The sequence below is a fragment of the Natator depressus genome, chromosome 20, assembly GCF_965152275.1.
Source record: "Natator depressus isolate rNatDep1 chromosome 20, rNatDep2.hap1, whole genome shotgun sequence".
NCBI lineage: Eukaryota > Metazoa > Chordata > Testudines > Cheloniidae > Natator > Natator depressus.
In genome coordinates, this window is record NC_134253.1 from 7,639,423 (window position 1) to 7,657,863 (window position 18,441).

General features: G+C 44.7%; 1 protein-coding gene and 1 long non-coding RNA gene across 7 annotated transcripts in view; one reads left to right on the plus strand and one right to left on the minus strand.

Moving 5' to 3' along the window:
- Nucleotides 1-18,441, plus strand: part of BRD4 (bromodomain containing 4) — a 214,028-nt gene that overhangs the window by 148,582 nt on the left and 47,005 nt on the right. The window lies entirely within an intron of this gene.
- Nucleotides 9,748-18,441, minus strand: part of LOC141975005 (uncharacterized) — a 135,348-nt gene continuing 126,654 nt past the window's right edge. Inside the window, exon 5 of the long non-coding RNA XR_012635840.1 lies at nt 9,748-10,042. This is a non-coding gene — a long non-coding RNA (uncharacterized LOC141975005). The remainder of the gene's footprint in view (nt 10,043-18,441) is intronic.

An 18,441-nucleotide genomic window follows, 5' to 3' on the forward strand; every position in this document is an offset into this window, starting at 1 on the left:
CAAGATGGGCCATTTCCAGCAGTTGACAAGAACGCCCGAGGAACAGTGGGGGGGAGGAGGGGGTATTTTTACTTTGTGTAATGACCCATCCACTCCCAGTCTTTATTCAAGCCTAAGTTAATTGTATCCAGCTTGCAAATTAATTCCAATTCAGCTGTCTCTCGTTGGAGTCTGTTTTTGAAGTTTTTTTGTTGAAGAATTGCCACTTTTAGGTCTATAATCGAGTGACCAAACAGAGTGAAATGTTCTCCGACTGGTTTTTGAATGTTATAATTCTTGACGTCTGATTTGTGTCCGATAATGTCACGGCAAACCTGGTGGCTGAACTTTGTGACTTTGTCCTCACCCATAACTATTTCACATTTGGGGACAATGTATACCTTCAAATCAGCGGCACTACTATGGGTACCCGCATGGCCCCACAGTATGCCAACATTTTTATCGCTGACTTAGAACAACGCTTCCTCAGCTCTCGTCCCCAATGCCCCTACTTTACTTATGCTATATTGATGACATCTTCATCATCTGGACCCATGGAAAAGAAGCCCTTGAGGAATTCCACCATGATTTCAACAATTTCCATCCCACCATCAACCTCAGCCTGGACCAGTCCACACAAGAGATCCACTTCCTGGACACTACGGTGCTAATAAGCAATGGTCACATAAACCCACCCTATATCAGAAACCAACTGACCGCTATGCCTACCTACATGCCTCCAGCTTTCATCCAGACCACACGATCCATTGTCTACAGCCAAGCTCTACGATACAACTGCATTTGCTCCAACCCCTACAAGATCTCTATCAAGCGTTCTTACAACTACAATACCCACCTGGGGAAGTGAAGAAACAGATTGAGAGAGCCAGAAGAGTACCCAGAAGTCACCTACTACAGGACAGGCCCAACAAAGAAAATAACAGGCCACCACTAGCCATCACCTTCAGCCCCCAACTAAAACCCCTCCAACGCATCATCAAGGATCTACAACCTATCCTGAAGGACGACCCATCACTCTCACAGATCTTGGGAGACAGGCCAGTCCTTGCTTACAGACAGCCCCCCAACCTGAAGCAAATGCTCACCAGCAACCATACACCATGCAACAGAACCACTAACCCAAGAACCTATACTTGCAACAAAGCCCGTTGCCAACTGTGTCCACATATCTGTTCAGGGGACACCATCATAGGGCCTAATCACATCAGCCACACTATCAGAGGCTCCTTCACCTGCACATCTACCAATGTGATATATGCCATTATGTGCCAGCAATGCCCTTCTGCCATGTACATTGGCCAAACCGGACAATCTCTACGTAAAAGAATAAATGGACACAAATCAGATGTCAAGAATTATAACATTCAAAAACCAGTCGGAGAACACTTCAATCTCTTTAGTCACTTGATTACAGACCTAAAAGTGACAATTCTTCAACAAAAAAACTTCAAAAACAGACTCCAACAAGAGACTGCTGAATTGGAATTAATTTGCAAACTGGATACAATTAACTTAGGCTTGAATAAAGACTGGGAGCGGATGGGTCATTACACAAAGTAAAACTACCCCCTCCTCCCCCCTGCTGTTCCTCGGGCGTTCTTGTCAACTGCTGGAAATGGCCCACCTTGGTTATCACTACAAAAGGTCCTCCCCTTCCCTCCCCCCCCCCCCCCCCCCCCACTGGTAATAGCTCACCTTACCTGATCACTCTCGTTACAGTGTGTATGGTAACACCCATTGTTTCATGTTCTCTGTGTATATAAATCTCCCCACTGTATTTTCCACTGAATGCATCCGATGAAGTGAGCTGTAGCTCACAAAAGCTTATGCTCAAATAAATTTGTTAGTCTCTAATGTGCCACAAGTACTCCTTTTTCTTTTTGCTAAATTCCTGTGTTATCAGGTGGATTTGTGCTGAGAATGAGGGATGTTCCACAGTCTGTACACTGAATGCATCCGATGAAGTGAGCTGTAGCTCAAGAAAGCTTGTGCTCAAATAAATTTGTTAGTCTCTAATGTGCCACAAGTCCTCCTTTTCTTTTTGCGGATACAGACTAACATGGCTGCTACTCTGAAACAGGAATTTAGGTATTCAAGAGACTTGTCTCAGAAGAGCCGAAGTCTCCCCTGTCAATGGGTACCGAGTTCCTGTTCATACTGATATCAACAGGGTCACCAGGATTAGATCTTTCCCTGGTGCCACCTGCTTCTCCGGTACTTTCTGAGGAAGGCGGAGCTCATCCTGTAGACAATAATGAGGACCTCTCTTCATATTCCCAGATCTTTGTGCAAGGACTTGTCACCTTCCCTGACACCTTTACGGAAAGAGAGGATCTTGGGGCAAGACAAATCCATGTCCCTTCTCATTGGTATGAGCAGCATTGGATGCCATCTTCTGTGCTTAATGGCTCTTGTCAGTGGCCATATTGGAATCTTTGTGCCACCGATTAACGGTTTTCAAGAGCCTCGTGCCTTTCTCATGGTGACCACTGGGAAGACCGTTGCTTCCAACTGCCAGAACACATGCAGCTTGTACCTTTGTAACATAACATGCCAGGTTACATCTTTGCTGTATCCAGGGATGGCTCAGGATAATTTATAGCCTGAACAAGCACAATCTACAGGTTTCAGAGTAACAGCCGTGTTAGTCTGTATTCGCAAAAAGAAAAGGAGTACTTGTGGCACCTTATAGACTAACCAATTTATTTGAGCATAAGCTTTCGTGAGCTACAGCTCACTTCATCGGATGCATACTGTGGAAAATACAGAAGATGTTTTTATACACACAAACCATGAAAAAATGGGTGTTTATCACTACAAAAGGGTTTCTCTCCCCCCACCCTACTCTCCTGCTGGTAATAGCTTATCTAAAGTGATCACTCTCGTTACAATGTGTATGATAATCAAGGTGGGCCATTTCCAGCACAAAAGAATAAATGAACACAAATCAGATGTCAAGAATTATAACATTCATAAACCAGTCGGAGAACACTTCAATCTCTCTGGTCACTCGATTTCTGATCTCAAAGTGACTACCTTCAACAAAAATACTTCGAAAACAGACTCCAGCGAGAGACTGCTGAATTGGAATTACTTTGCAAATTGAATACAATTAACTTAGGCTTGAATAGAGACTGGGAATGGTTGAGTCTTTATAAAAAGTAACCTATGTCCCCTTGTTTATTATCTCCCCCCCCCCCCCCACTGTTCCTCAGACGTTCTTGTTAAACCCTGGATTTGTGCTGGAAATGGCCCACCTTGATTATCATACACATTGTACGGAGAGTGATCACTTTAGATAAGCTATTACCAGCAGGAGAGTAGGGTGGGGGGAGAGAAACCCTTTTGTAGTGATAAACACCCATTTTTTCCTGGTTTGTGTGTATAAAAACATCTTCTGTATTTTCCACAGTATGCATCCGATGAAGTGAGCTGTAGCTTATGCTCAAATAAATTGTTTAGTCTCTAAGGTGCCACAAGTACTCCTTTTCTTTAAGAACAATCTAGTGTCTTTCCCTCCCTGAGTACTGGACTCACTCAGTTGGTGGAAGGAGCCATCCAGTGTCTGTGCAGGTGTTTCTTTCATCCAGCCTCATATCACCGTAACATTAGATGCATCCATGATGGGGTGCAGGGGCACACTTAGGGACTCTCACCATTCAGGGCAAATTGTTTACCCAAGTGTCTCTTGTACACATCAACCTCCTGGAGCTGAGGGCAGTCAAGAATGCCTGATAGATTTGCCTTTGATTAATGGAATGAAATAGCTACAAAGTCTTGACAGACAGCATAGCCAGCATGTTCTACATCAATTGTCAGGAGGGAAAGGGTGCAAGATCCCCCCTTCTCTGTGCTGTAGAAGCTATAGAACTGATGTATAACCAATCACGTCCTTATTTCAGTCTCGCCTTCCAGGTATATAAAACACCATGGCTGACAATCTCAGCTGTCACTTGTCCCTAGATAATGATTGGGAGCTGGACTTGTGGACCTGCAATTGCATTTTTCTGACCCTGGAGTTTCCAGAGATGGACTTGTTTACTGCCCCCACCAACAGGAAGTACAAGGAATTCAACTCAAGAGGAGGGCTGGGTCCTCTCTTCCCAGCGGACTCCTTTCCTAATTCCTTGGACAAAGGCCCCTTCTCCATGCATATCCTCCCACAGCATTGATCTTGAGAGTGTTGAACAAGATCAGACAAGACAAACCCAGGGTCATTTTAGTTATCCCATAGTGACCAAGTCAAGCGTGGTACCCTTACCTGATTCGTCTTTGTTGTCTGTTACTGAGTCTTCTGTCATCTCCCCACTTGCTGTCTCAGGATTCCGGTTGGACTCTTCCTCCCAACCTGGGAATTCTTCATCTCAGAGTTTGGTTCTTTGATGGTTCTTGGGAATAGCATCTTACTGTTCTGCAGAGGTTTAACAGTGATGTTAAACAGCAGAAAGATACCTCGTGAAACATTTGCCTTCAGAAATGTAAGAGATTTCACCAGTGTTGTACTGGGCAGCAGTTTTTGCCTGTTCACTCTTCCCTCTTCGCTGTCCTTGACTACCTGTTGAAATTGAAAAAGTCAGGACTCTCCAGGAGTTCAGCAAAGCTCACATGGCAGCCATCATGACCTTCCAGTGCTGAGTAGAGGGATTCTCAGTGTTTGCTCCCTCCAGGACAGCAAAATTCATTAAGAGGTTGAACCTTTTTCCATGGCATAGAGCTCACCCCTAAACAGAGGTGAAAGTAAGCCGGTACCCCCTCGTACGCCGTGCCGGCAAGAGCCAGTGCACCGTACTGGGGCAGCCCAGCTTCCCCAGGGAGCGATTTAAAGGGCCTGGGGCTCCCAGCAGTGGCTGGAGCCCCAGGCCCTTTAAATTGCCTTCAGAGCCCCACTGCTGGAGCCCTGGGGTAGCGGCTGCAGGGCCCCGGCAGCTATTTAAAGGGCCTGGGGCTCCCCTGCTTCTACCGCCTGGGCCATTTAAATAGCCACTGGAGCCCCGCCGCTGTTACTCCAGGGCTCTGGCAGCTATTTAAAGGACTGGGGCAGTAGAAGCTGGGGAGCCGTGGGCCCTTTAAATAGCCCCCGGAGCCCTGAGGTAACGGGGGCTCCAGGGGCTATTTAAAGGGCCGGGGCTCCAGCTGTCTCTGCAGCCCCGGTCCTTTAAATAGCCGCTGGAGCCCCACTGCTTCCCCAGGGCTCCGGCGGCTATTTAAAGGGCCAGGGCAGTAGAAGAGGGGAGCCCTGGGCCCTTTAAATAGCCCCCAGAGCCCTGGGTTGCTGCTGCTACCCTGGTGGGGGGGGGGCACTTACCTTACAGGGTGGGCTGGGGCTGGCTCTGACCCCCTCAACCCCGGCCCTTCCGCCCTAGGTCCCGCCCCTTCCGGGTGTCAGAGCTGGCCCCAGAGTACCGGTAAGTCACTTAACTTACTTTCACCCCGCCCCTAACTTGGTCCTTAATTGTCCCCTTTGAGCCAGTGGCTGCATGTTCCCATCTTCACCTGGCCATGAAAACTGCTTTCTTGGTGGCCGTCACTTCTGCCAAAAGAGTTGGCGAAAGGGGTTGATAATCGCAGACCCTCCCTTTACAGTATTCTTCAGGGAGAAAGTTTCATTATGACCTCATCATAGCCTTCTACCGAAGGTATATTTTGAATTCTGTATTAGCCATTAATATTCCTGGATATTCATCTTCCAGTCTTCTTCCCAAAACCACACCAGACCACTGAAAATTTTTCCCTCCACACATTGGATGTTAGAAGAGCATTAGCCTTCTATCTGGACAGAACCAAACCATTTTGAAAGTCTCCCAGACTGTTTGTTTGTTTATAGACAGATCCAGAGGATCCACAGTCTCGACTCAAAACTCTCAAGGTGGATCTCTGGATGGTATTTCTTGTTATGAGGCTGCCAACGTTCAGCCTCCTTCTGAAGTGCCTAGCCCATTCTACTTGATCTCAGCATGCTTCTATAGCACTGCTGAAGGATATTCCAGTGGCTGAAATCTGTACAGTGGCAACCTGGTCTCCAAACACTACGCTTTCATTCATGCTGCCAGATCAGATGCTGTATTTAACATTGCAGTTACAACTTCATTGTTGGACTCAAATCCAAAGCTCCCTCCTGCTTCCAGGGATACTGCTCTGGAGTCACCTGAAATGGAGCACCCATAGGGACATTACTCAAAGAAGGAGAGGTTACTCACCTTGTGCAGTAACTGCACGTCTTTGAGATGTGTCTCTGTGGGTGCCCCGCTACCCACCCTCCTTTCCCTCTGGTTCAAAGTTTTGTCTCATAGAATTTCACAGTGGAAAAGGAACTGGAGGTAGTTTGCCCATACAGCTCTAGATCTCAGTACAGGGCATGAAGCCATCAGGAGCGCTTGTGTGGGACAAATGGGCACTGCTGCAGAAACTCTGATCCAGACCTCATGGGAGGCATCTGAAGTTGAACACCCATAAGGGGGGTGGGTGGGAAATATCTTGAACTGTAGTTACTGCACAATGTGAGTAATCTCTCCTTGGTCTCTGTAACTGTACTTTGTTTACCATCCTTTAACTGAAGCGAAAACTTATTTTGCTTCCCATCTTATAAAGCCTCAGAAGTAAATAGCTTTATAAATAACTTTCTTGTACTCAGTACTCCGTGTTGCCATCACAGTAATCCTTTATCAAAATTCAGTAATCTTTTGTGTCAAGCCTTTCATTAAAACATGCAGCTCTCCACTCACTCCTGCAGCATGTAGGGCTTTTTTAAATAGCAGTGTAGCTTACAGAAGGGAAGTGTTTCACTCAATATGGAAACTTCAGTATTCCATAAAAATGTCTGTTTACATTCATATTCAGAGTAGCTGGAGTGACTCTCCTAGTTCCAATAGCCTGTGCAGGAACAGTCAATTATCTTTCAGTAACTTCACACTCTTGCATAATAGCTTGAGCTCTGCCCCACAGTAACAGGAAGAAGATCCAGAATAAGAGCCCAAGTTTCTCATGGTGGTGTGCTCCCTTGTGCCGTCTCATTTTGTATGCTTAAAACACACACGTGCACTCTCTGCATTGGGCATTTTGGCATGTAGTTTGTGGATATTGCTGGGCTTAGAACAGAATATTGAAGGCCTCCTATAACTATCATGAAAGCTACTCCATTGTGTTGCCCCGTACACCATACTGTATTGGTATACTTGGATGTTCTGCTTAATCTAGCCTTTTCTGTGAAGACTAGATCCATCCAGACTGACGGCTTGTCAGGATGGCTTTTAAAAGGGAATTATGTTTGGCTGCAACTTACTTAACTTATGGTCTTGCTCCTGCATCTTCCTTCCCTTGGAGACGATTTTATATAGGAGAATTGTCAGGCACTTATTGATGTAAATGAAGGAAATGTAAATGTGAACCAGAAACATGTAAAGTTTTCACCTTCCTTCCAAGAGGAGAAGAAATCTGAAAGCACTTTGCCCATTCATCAGGTGTTGAAGCATTTTGTAAGGGTTGGATTACAAACTATCTTTGAAAGTATGGTGTACGGGGCAATACCATCCACAGAAATTGTTGTCTTGTATGCAGGGAATTTTTCCTATCTGCCATTTTTTAATGTCTGTTTCATATTCCTCATGTATCTCAATTCCTATCACTTCTGCTGCTGTGTGCTGCATTTACTCAAGCTGTATATATGTCCTTCTATTCCTGTGTGGCTTTGGATAAAGAATCCTGCACTGTAGCCCAAAGGAGCATTAGCTGTTTTGGCTGCACCATCACACTGTGTGTAACCTCTCAAGTTTCTTGTCAGTGCACCATAACTGTCTAGCTACAGCAATGCTCAAAGCCACATTCTGAATTTCCATACTACTGAGTGATCTGCTTAGCATTTTACACAGCATGTTACAGTTTTTAAAAACATTGTTAAAATTGTTAAAAGGAGAAAGATATGTTTTAAGGAGGAACTGAGGGATTCACCACAGAGAGCCTGCAAGCATCAGTGATACTGGTATATCTGGTAGGAAGCACTTGGTTAGTACAAGGAAATTTAAATTACAGCTCACCGTTCTAAACATCAGGGCTTCGGTATATGAGCGAGGCTGCAGGCTATTACTGCATGGAGATCACTATTCTCCTTCCTCCCTGCTTCCTATAGTAATTTATTTGAAATCCTGGCCTCCCAGTCTCAGCATTCGGGACATTTTCACATGAATTGTGTCCTCTAACTATGCTTAGGAGAATGAGACAAAATTCTGAAGATGTGAAAAGTTAGATGCATGGAACTCCTCCTTTCAGACTTCAAAGTGATGTTAGGGATCCGTGTTAGATCATCTCTATCAGATCCCTACCCAGTCTTTACTGTACAATACTGCATAGATGGATCCAACAATTACATGACAAGGTCTTGGGCCAAGATCAGTTTGTGTCCAGCCTTCAAGTGTAGCACTAGAAATGAGCAGTGTTAAGTCTGCTGACTGTCCTATTGTATAACAGAGGAGTGAGAGGCTGGTCTTTTTCCATTGAGTGCATGCAACTTTAGAATGGTCTTCCCTCTGATACGCACCAAAACATATCAGTGACATCCTTCCAGGCAAGATTTTAAAATAGCTTCCTGCTTTGTTTGCATTTTTGGGGGGTTTATTTATTGCTGAATAGTAGGTTACAAGGGTTTCCTATGAAAATTCACCAACTTCTGGAAACTTATTAGTTTGGATTCTGGTTTTTTGGGACAGAGCGCAATCCTTTGTTTTAAGTGAAGAAAAAATTGGTTGCACCTCACTTGTCTATAGGCTTTTTGGCTGGAGAACATTTTGAGCACTGTCAGTTTGACTACTGTTCTACTTGGAGCAGGTTCACAAGGGCAAAAAGTGTTGATAGGCTGGTGAACATAACTGTCTCATTCCACGCAAGGAAGTCTTCCATGTTTTTGTTTGTTTGTTTTCATTACTTTAGCACCAAGAAGCCTGAACTGAGATTGTGGAACCCATACTTACAGGAACCCATAAGAATTCTCGTCCATATCAGAGGTAGTGGGATCAGTCCTGGGATCGGTCCCACCCTGTCTCCTGTATGGACCACTTGCGTCTTTGGGCAGCGTATTGGCAGCAGTTTTCTAGACCTCTGGCTCCACTGCACCAGAAGACTAGAGTCAAACATTCTCCTCCACCAAACCCTCAACACCAGAAGACGTTTGAGGGACAGGAGGCTAGGGTGGACAACAAGACTACCCCTCAAACCCCTGTTTAATCTTTGTCTCTGGATGAGGTAGTCATGCTTCCATCACCATCAATGGTTGACCTTTTTTGCTGATTCCAGGATCTTGTGAAGAGGATGGTGGACACCCTCAAGTTACCTCTTGAGGAGGTTAAAGACTCACAATACAACCTCCTGGACACTTTGCAGTCAGTGACACCCACCCAAGTTGCGCTACCCAATAATGAAGAGCTCATGGATCCAGCAAAGGCTGTGTGGCAAATTTCTGGCACTATACTGGCAACTTGTAAATGGACAGATAAACAATATTGTTACCACAAAACTCAGGATTTTTGTTTTGCCATCCTCCAACTAATTCCCATGTGTTGAATGCCGTAAACAAGCCACGTAAACAGCATTATTCCAGGTCTGTCTCTTACGACAAGGACCAGAAAAGGATAGACCTTTTTGGGCGAAAGGCTTACTCATCTGAGACCCTTCAATTTTGGATCACAAATTATAAGGCAGTCATGGCTAAGTATGACTTCACAAGAATTACAGCAAGTTTGCAACCTTTATTGAACATCTTCCACAAGAGCATAGAGAGCACTTTCAGGCTATCCTTAAGGAGGGGCAGTTATTAGCCAGAGCCTCTCTCCCAGCATTCTTGGATGCTGCAGACACTGCCACTAGATCCATCTCCACAGCAGTTGTCATGCACAGGGTGTCATGGCTCCAGCTGTTGGGGTTCCCGAGAGAGGTACAAAATGCAGTTGAGGACCTCCTGTTTGACGATCAGAAGCTCTTCTCAGGAACTACAGACGAGTCCCCACACATGCTGAAGAACTCCGTGGCTACGTTGAGGTTTCTGGTATATGTGCGCCTACAAAAAAAGAGGAGGTTTAGTGGGTCTCAAACTGCCCAAAGATCACACCCAACGCAGTTCTCTGGATTTCACAAAACTTGCTAGAAAGAGACTGAGATTCCGGAGGGGAAAAGCTTCCCACCTGCCTTCAGCAAGTACCCAGTCATCTTTGAAACAGCTATTTTGACAGGATGGTCAAGGGCTCAACTCCTCCCTCACCTCTAGTTTGCAAGCTGCGACTTTTTGCCCACCTCCACACTTTCGGAGACTGCCTTTCCCATTTCCAGCAGACACGTGTGTCATGGAGAACATAACATTGGGCTCCACCATCCACTTTGTCCCTTCCACTCTCCTTCCCCATCCTTTTCAGGGACCCCTCTAACAAGGACTATACTGAGCCAAGAAGTACACTCCTTCCTTTGTTTAGGTGTACCAGCCCTGCCCCGGTGCAGCAGCAGTTAATCCTTTTCTTTGGGCTGAGGAGGCCATACCCCCTCAGCTCTGCTGGGCATGCTCCAGCTGGAGACAGGGTATAAAAGGAAGCAGAGCTGCTCAGTCTGGGTTGACTGCTGGCGAGGAAGGAAGTGCACTGCTGGCTCCTGTGTGAAGACTGCTTGCACTCCAGGATGCAGAGGCCAGACGAAGACAAAGAGAAACCCTGACCCCCAGGCTCAGGATGCCGCAGAGAGTGGAGAGACGGTGGGGACCCAGAGATGGCAAACTGCAGAGAATTGGATAGGAAGTGACCCAGGGAAACTTGATGGGGAATTGGTTGTAGAACCAGAGGCTAGCTCAGCGTGTTTTGGTAGGATCCCTGCTGACCTGGTGGCGGGCAATCCCACCACCAACAGGGCCCTGGGTTGGGACCCGGTGGAGAGGGAGGACCCAGTGGAGAGGTCTCCCTACCCTGGCCACCACTCACCCCGGGGTGGTGGCCCAGCTCACCCATACGATTGACTCTGGCCACTAGGCCATGCTGCCCTGGCAGCAAGGGCCGGGCTGTTGACTCAGCCACAGGGCTGTAAAGCACCTCTCCCCCGCCCACAAAAGGTGACTGGATGTACCAGCCCTGCGACAAGGAGCAGTAGACCCCACAGTGGAAGGGGTTTTCCTCAAAGTATACTTTTGTGCCAAGTCTCAAAAAAGTTCCAGATGGTGGCTCTGGCAGCCCTAATCTCTTCTCTAAAGGCAGGAGATTGGTTTTCGGCCCTTGATCTACAGATGGCCTATTTCCATCTAGAGATACATCCTGCACACAGGATACCTGCGCTTCACCATGGTCCAGGATTGTTTTTAGTGCCGAGTACTTCTCTTCAGCCTTTCTTTGGCCCCAAAGGCATTCTTAAAGGCTTTAGCAGTAGTAGCTGCTCACCTTCGGTGAGAAGCAATTTTAGTCATTCGGTATCTTGATGACCGGTTAGTCAAGGGCTGATCTTACAAACCGGTACTAACTTCCACCCAGAGCCCCCTCTCTCCACCAGGAATTGGGTCTCCAGCTAAACATTAAAAATATATATATATCCACATTAGCCCCTGTACAGAGGGGCTAATAATTATCCACATTAACCCCTGTACAGAGAATACAATTCATTGGGGCATATTTGGATTCGTTGGTAGCCAGGGACTTCTTTCCCACATACAGATTTGTAACTTTGTCAAATCTGGTTGGGACAAATCAAGGAAGTCTCTGTACTACAGTAAGGAACTGTTTGCAGCTCCTGGGTCAGATAACAGTTTGCACCTTTGTGACCGAGCATGCAAGATTACACCTCTGCTGCTTTTAAGGCTGATTCAGAGGGACCTATTGGACAAACAGGTTAAGGTTCCCCTCCAGGTGAAGAACTCTCTGGATTGATGGAAAGATTAATGCAATGTCTATGTGGGTGTCCCTTTGATCCAACTTGCTCCAATAATAAGTGTGACAACGGATGCATCGCTGTTTGTTGAGAGATACTCCCATCCCTCACTCATAACTCAGGGCAGGTAGTCACCTCAGTCCACTGGCTATATATCAATTTGTTGGAACTCAAGGATTACCTACCTTGAGTTCCTGCCCTCATCAAGAGCAAAACAATCACAGTCATGGCAGACAGTGTGGCTTGCATGTTTGATATCAACAACCGAAGGAGAAAGATTCCCCTTCCTGTGCGCTGAAGCTAGAAAGTTATGGAACTGGTATATAGCTGATCAGAGTCAGATCTCAGCCTTTTTGCCTTCCTTGGAGCCCAGAATGTCACAGCCAGTAGGCTCAGCAGGCACTTCTGACAGGACTAAGAACGGGAGTTGGACTGTCAAATCAAGGTACCAGGCTTGGAGTCCAATTGAGCGGGCTCCGAGGTAGGACGAAATGCAAGCTCCATGGGGAGGGTCCTTAAGCAGATATCGCGCTCCTTCTGAGTATGAGGTCGAAAGTTTTTGCAGATCCTGCACTTATCCTTTCTGTGGGACTCCCCCAAACATTTTAAACCGCTCTCATGGGGGTCACTAATGGGCATCGGCTGGCTACACAATGACCATGGCTTAAAACCTGGGGAAAGGGGTATGCCCCGCTCCTTGGCGAAGTCCCAGCCAGAACTCTAACTCCTACACAACTACTCTAAAGCTTAACTTAAAGGTCTAACTAAGTACCTAGCAACTAACAACAAGGGAGACAGAACAATGGCCTGCAAGAACCGCTAATGCTTTTGCGATGCAAGACAAGGCGCTCCAACCAACCGTCATGGGCGGTAAGAAGGAGCTGAGAGCGCATAGGGTCGGCAGCGCCTAATATACCAATGCATGAGCGTGGCACTCAAGAGGGCACTACAGCTGACCCTACAGATACCACTAAGGCAAAAATCTCCCAGCTGTGCACGTGGGTGCGCACACACCTAGAATGGAATGGACATGAGCAACACATCTTGAAGAGCAGCAGTTATGAAAAGGTAAGTAACTGTTTTTTTAATTTTTTTGTTGTTGGCTTGCTTGGAGATTCAATACAAATAATTTTAGCTAGGAAACTCCATGCAAAAAAGTACATTAAGGAAATACATTAAGAAAATATGCGAAGTTAAGCACTCGGAAGCCAGGAAATGCTAAAGTTAAGACTGAGTGTGTAAAATCTTGTAACACTGACTATTAATATGTGTATAATAGAAAAAACAGACTTAATGAAAGCCATCTATGTAGTATGCAAACAAACATAGTTCCTTGAGTAACTGCACATGTGCATTCCACTCTTGGTGTTGGTGCACACGGCTATCAGAAACTTTTCCCCTCTATAGTACTCGCTTGGCAGCTTGAGCCCCCCATTCACCATTACATGCAGTTCTTCTTCGAGTGCTTGCTCATCGATTCCAATTAGGTGTGTGCACACTGCGTGCACGGCTGTCAGAAAGTTTTCCCCTAGCAACACCCGTTGGGTTGGCTGTGGAGCCCCCTGGAGTGGCACCTTCATCGTGTTCAATATATACCCCAGCCGACCCGCCGCCTCGGTTCCTTCTTACCACCCATGAGGGTCGTTGGAACTGTGGGGTCTTGCTCTGCTTGCTCTCCACGCTTCCCAAGTCTTCAGATAGTATTTGTCAGGGCCGGCTCCAGGCACCAGCGTTCAAAGCGGGTGCTTGGGGCGGCAGTTAGAAAGGGGAGGCAGCGTTTCTGCAGCGGTGGCAATTCGGCGGCAGCTTCTCCCTTTTGCCATCCCCAGCGGCTGTTTTTTTCACTGCTTGGGATGGCAAAAACTGCAGAGCCAGCCCTGTTGTTTGTTAATTTGGTTTATAGTTCTTATAAAAGGAAGCCCCCCCTCAGTTCCTTCTTATCATCCATGATAGTCATTGGAACTCTGTTCTACATCAGAACAGTTCTGTCTCTCAGCCTTTGTGAACTGTGTGTGTGTGTGTGTGTGTGTGTGTGTGTACACATAGTCGAGTCTTTAGTATTATTAGCCGTGGCCAAGTGAGCAGGGGAGTTGCTGGCATTAATGTTGGGACTTCCACAGATGATCTTCTTTAAGGACAAGGTTTACCTGCATTCTCATCTGAAGTTGGTCCCAAAGGTGGCTTCCCCTTTCCACATCAACCAGCCAATTTATTTGCCAGTATTCCTCCCTGCTTATATGTGGTATTGGGTAGGAGAGCATTTACATATGTTGGACATAAGAGTCTTGCCATTTTACCTAGACAAACCAGTCACTTTCATAGATCCTCCCAGCTCTTTGTAGCATTGGCAAATAGGGTAAGAGGTCTCCTCCACCCAGAGAATTTCTTCCTGGATTGCACCCTGCATATGCATGTGCAATGACTTTTTGGCTAATGTCACTCCACATAACAGTCACAGCTCATTTGACGAGGTCACAGTCAGCCTCAGCGATCTTTCTAACACAAGTCCCAGTTGCAAACATTTGTAGTGGCAGCTTGGTCCACGTGTCCATGATCCACATGCTGTGCTTAAGACTCCAAAGACAATGCTAGAGGGGAACAAATTGTTCTCCAATCTCTACTGAAATAGATTCCAATCCCACTTCCTGTCTTATGGCTTGTGAGTCTCCAAGAGTGGAATGAAAATGTGGAATCACTCGAAGAAGAAAAAAGGGTTACTAACCTGTTCCATAACTGCTCTTCTTAGAGATGTGTTGCACGTGTCCATTCCATGACATACACTCCTACCCCTCTTCATTGGAGTTATGGCAAGAAGGAACTGAGGGGGCTCAAGGCAGCTCTGCTCTTTATACCTGCACACAGCAGCAGGAGTCGTTTGAGCCACCTAACAGGTACTGCTGAAGGAAAAAGTTTGATGGCCATGCACTGGGCATACAGACTGCCAAAGCGAAATTGACATGTGCAACACATCTCGAACAGTAGTTATGGAACAGATTAATAACAGTTTTTCATACTAAGCCCTGCAACCCAATCTGAACCCAGCTACAAGCGTCAAGACTGGGACAGTTGGGTTTGGCTTTCCGCTTGCCTGTGAGGTCAGCTTGTGGTGGTTACTTGTGACAGCAGCTGTGTGCCTTACTCCTGCCGTCTGCCACCATCTGCTGCTCTGTGTGTACGCTGCAGTGTGAGAGGTATTGCGATGCCTTGGCATACTCATTTTGCAGGGTATACACAGCAGAGCATGGGTGATAGGACCAAAGCATGCAGCTGCCTCTGTGCCAACCCCACAGGCAGGAGGTAGCAGCAGTCGCAACTCAGATTCGGGGGAATGGAGTAGAAGGCTCAGGGTTGAAGTCAAGTCAAAAAATGACTTGACCCTACTTGGGCAGAGCCTAAAAATTAAGCCTGAGCAGACCTCTGGTAACCAAGAATATTATGATTGATCATAGATAAGATTGTAAATTGCATGTTAAGACGTCTACATCATACTAAAAATGGAAAGTCAGTCTGTAACCACTGAGAATGTGTTAGAAATTGGTTCTTTCTGTGGCTCTGTGCTCAATAGTGTCCTGTTTTGATATGACTAGTTAACCCTTTGCCCATTTCTGATCACTATTTTGTGCTGTTCATGAAGATGTTTCCTTGTATTTGAATATGAATTAGTGAATTTTTGTTAATAGGTTAACAATGTATTTTTGCCACTAGATGGTCTCAGTGTCTTCAAAATCTGTGTCAACTTCAAGCTGCTTTTATTGGATTATTTTTTCTGCCTGTTTTAGTTTTGATTATCTCTTGATCCAGTTGGCAATTGTAGTTTCCAGTTTCTGCGTTAACCTGCTGTGAAAATGTTGCTTTTCATTGTTAAACACCTCAGATGCAGAGGCAATTTGTTGTATGATTAGTAAAGTGTGTGAAGCACTTCAGGATCTTTAGAGCCTTGTCTGCACCAGGCTGTTTTTGCCAAAAAACTTGCCATTAACAGTGCTGGTTGTTAGGGTAGACAGGGCTTTAGATGGCGACCTATGATACGATTAATCAAAATTTGTATTACGGTAGTGCTTAAAGGTCAGCAGATTGGGTCCCTAATGTGATAGGTGTCCACACATAATAAATGTCAGTCCCTGCCCCCAAGAGCCTACAGTCTACCCACTGCATCTTCTAGACCTTCTGTAAGCAAAGTTAGATGATACGGTAGTTAAAATGTAAATGCACACCTGGAGTTACGTGTGCACTAGTGCACTTTCTGTTGCTACCAAGTTGAAAAGCTGAACCAGAGGTAGCAACAGTGAGAATATTTTGGCAAAAAATGTAATGTTTACAAAGTCTGTGGGAAGACAAATGGTGCTATCATTACTTTTTCATTTACAAAAAGCATATAGAGAAAAAAATCATACAGATACAAGTTCTTGAGGCTAAGACTGATGAGAGTTCAGAGACGGGTGCGACTGAACTAAAAGTGCAGGAAGGTTTTAAGAAGGGATTTCATTCAAGTCATAGTGACAGGTGTGGTACAAGAGCCAAAGTAGACTGGTATAAGTCAGTACAAATTTCATATCTGGGATCCTTTACCTGTATTCTAAGGTAGGACAAAGGAGAAGGAAAAGTATGTTGGTTTTGTGTTCAGTTTCCTTATTTAAAAAGTCCTTTTAAATGTTCGTTGTTCAAAGGAATCATTCGTCTCTTGTGTAAATATTTTTGATAATGCTTAGTAGCTGTTTTGTGAAATGAGGTTGATTTATTTTATTTAACTGTGTGTTAAAATAGTTTCATATTTAAATAGTAAATTTTTATACTGCAGCATATTTTATTTGGTGAGTGGTTAAAATGAGTTATGTTAAATACATGTGTAAATATTTTTTCATACCAACAGTATGCATAGCACCGTGATGAGCAGACATGTGCCCTGTGCTAAAGTTTCTTAATCTAAGTTGTATACACAGTAGAGTTCAGAGATGAACTCTTACGTACACAAAACGATATCTATAGGTTAAATGTTGAACGTCCAGGCAGAAGGTGAATTTTTGCCTTATTCTTTTAAATGCATTCAAAACTTGATAGAGGGATGGTACTGAAAAACCTGACAGCAGAAGTGTCTCATAGAGAAAGATGAGAACTTGCACCCTCCCACCCCAACCCCCCCTTTTCTTTTTTTGCAGCAGTTAATTAGGGCTGTGCTTCATATTTATCATTTCAAAACTTCCTTTCTAACCATTTTATTTTGTTTTACCCACATTTACTCTTTCTCTATATAAATATGGTTGAAGAGAAAAGCTGCAGTTATACTGAAGAAAATAAGGGATTTTGTTCGATCTCACTTTTCACAAGTTATGTTTTATTTGTAAAATACTTCACCCTTTCTATGAAGGGGATTCAAATGTGAATCACAAAGGTTTTTTAAGTAAAAAACTTGTTTATCTGGTTTTAAAAGTAAAAAGTCTATGGCTCTTGAAAATACATATAAACAAAACTGTTCCTCTTAAGAGTCAGAAATCTGAGATTTGGTCATCTTGGTGTCTATGCTAGAGAGAGAGTTCACAAAGGGAAAGAGCATAAGGTTTGTGAGAGAAGAAACTGTCTCTAAAGTTCAGTTTTTTCAACCTCTTAAGGGTAAGGTGATTGTTTCAAGTGTTGCTAGAATCCTGTCTCATTGGTTATGTCGTCTTTTGGAATCTTACAGGAAAAAAAACTTTGCTGTTAAACATTCAAACAAACAAAATGGACAGATGCTGAAAAATACTTTCAGGCTTTCACATCAGACTCTTAAAAGTTCTAACTAGTTTACAGTTGCCATATCATTGGTTTAAGTCAGTGCTTCACTTAAAGGTGACTCAGTGCCCTGGTTCACACTAAAGTATAATTGCAAGTTGCTTGGTTAAGTGGTAAATGTAATTTAGGTGGTGGTTGCTTTCTGTAACCAGCTGGTTATGATGTAACCATTGTCTTTAGGAAATGAAGCTTGTACCTTTTCTAAGAAGGAGGGCAGACAGCAGTCACTGCAGTGGTACTGTTAAGAGGATATTTGCATAATTCCTGTTTTAAACTGTCTGTGCTGAATAAGTGTTAGTACAGGGTATAGCTTGGGAGAGAAAATCTCAGCATGCAAAGAGCACTTGAGTCTTAAACAAAAAAGAAACAGTTTTAAAGCTATTTTTCCCCTGTCCCTATTGTTTCCTTCAAAGGTATTGTGGTTAAAGTCCAGTTTCCAGACAGAATGCAGATCTTAGGGAAATTACTTAAATCGTACAGCCTTATACTTCTAATAGCCTAGTTGTTTGTCTCCAGGCAACTAATACGTTGAGCATTCTGAAATTATAAGTAAAGTATCAGAAAGGTAGCTAGACTTGCAGTTAGGTCTGGGATTTGGGCCTTTAACCTTGATGTCATGGTAATGTGGCCCACTACTAGTTATTTGCCTTTGATGTGCAGTCTTTTTGCTCACATATGGCCTACCTGACTTAGCTATTTAAATATGCATTTAATCAGGCAGAATTACCCCCTTAACTGTTCTGAGGCACAAGCCACAGATTGCTTGTAACCTGTAAAAATATGACTGAGCAGAGA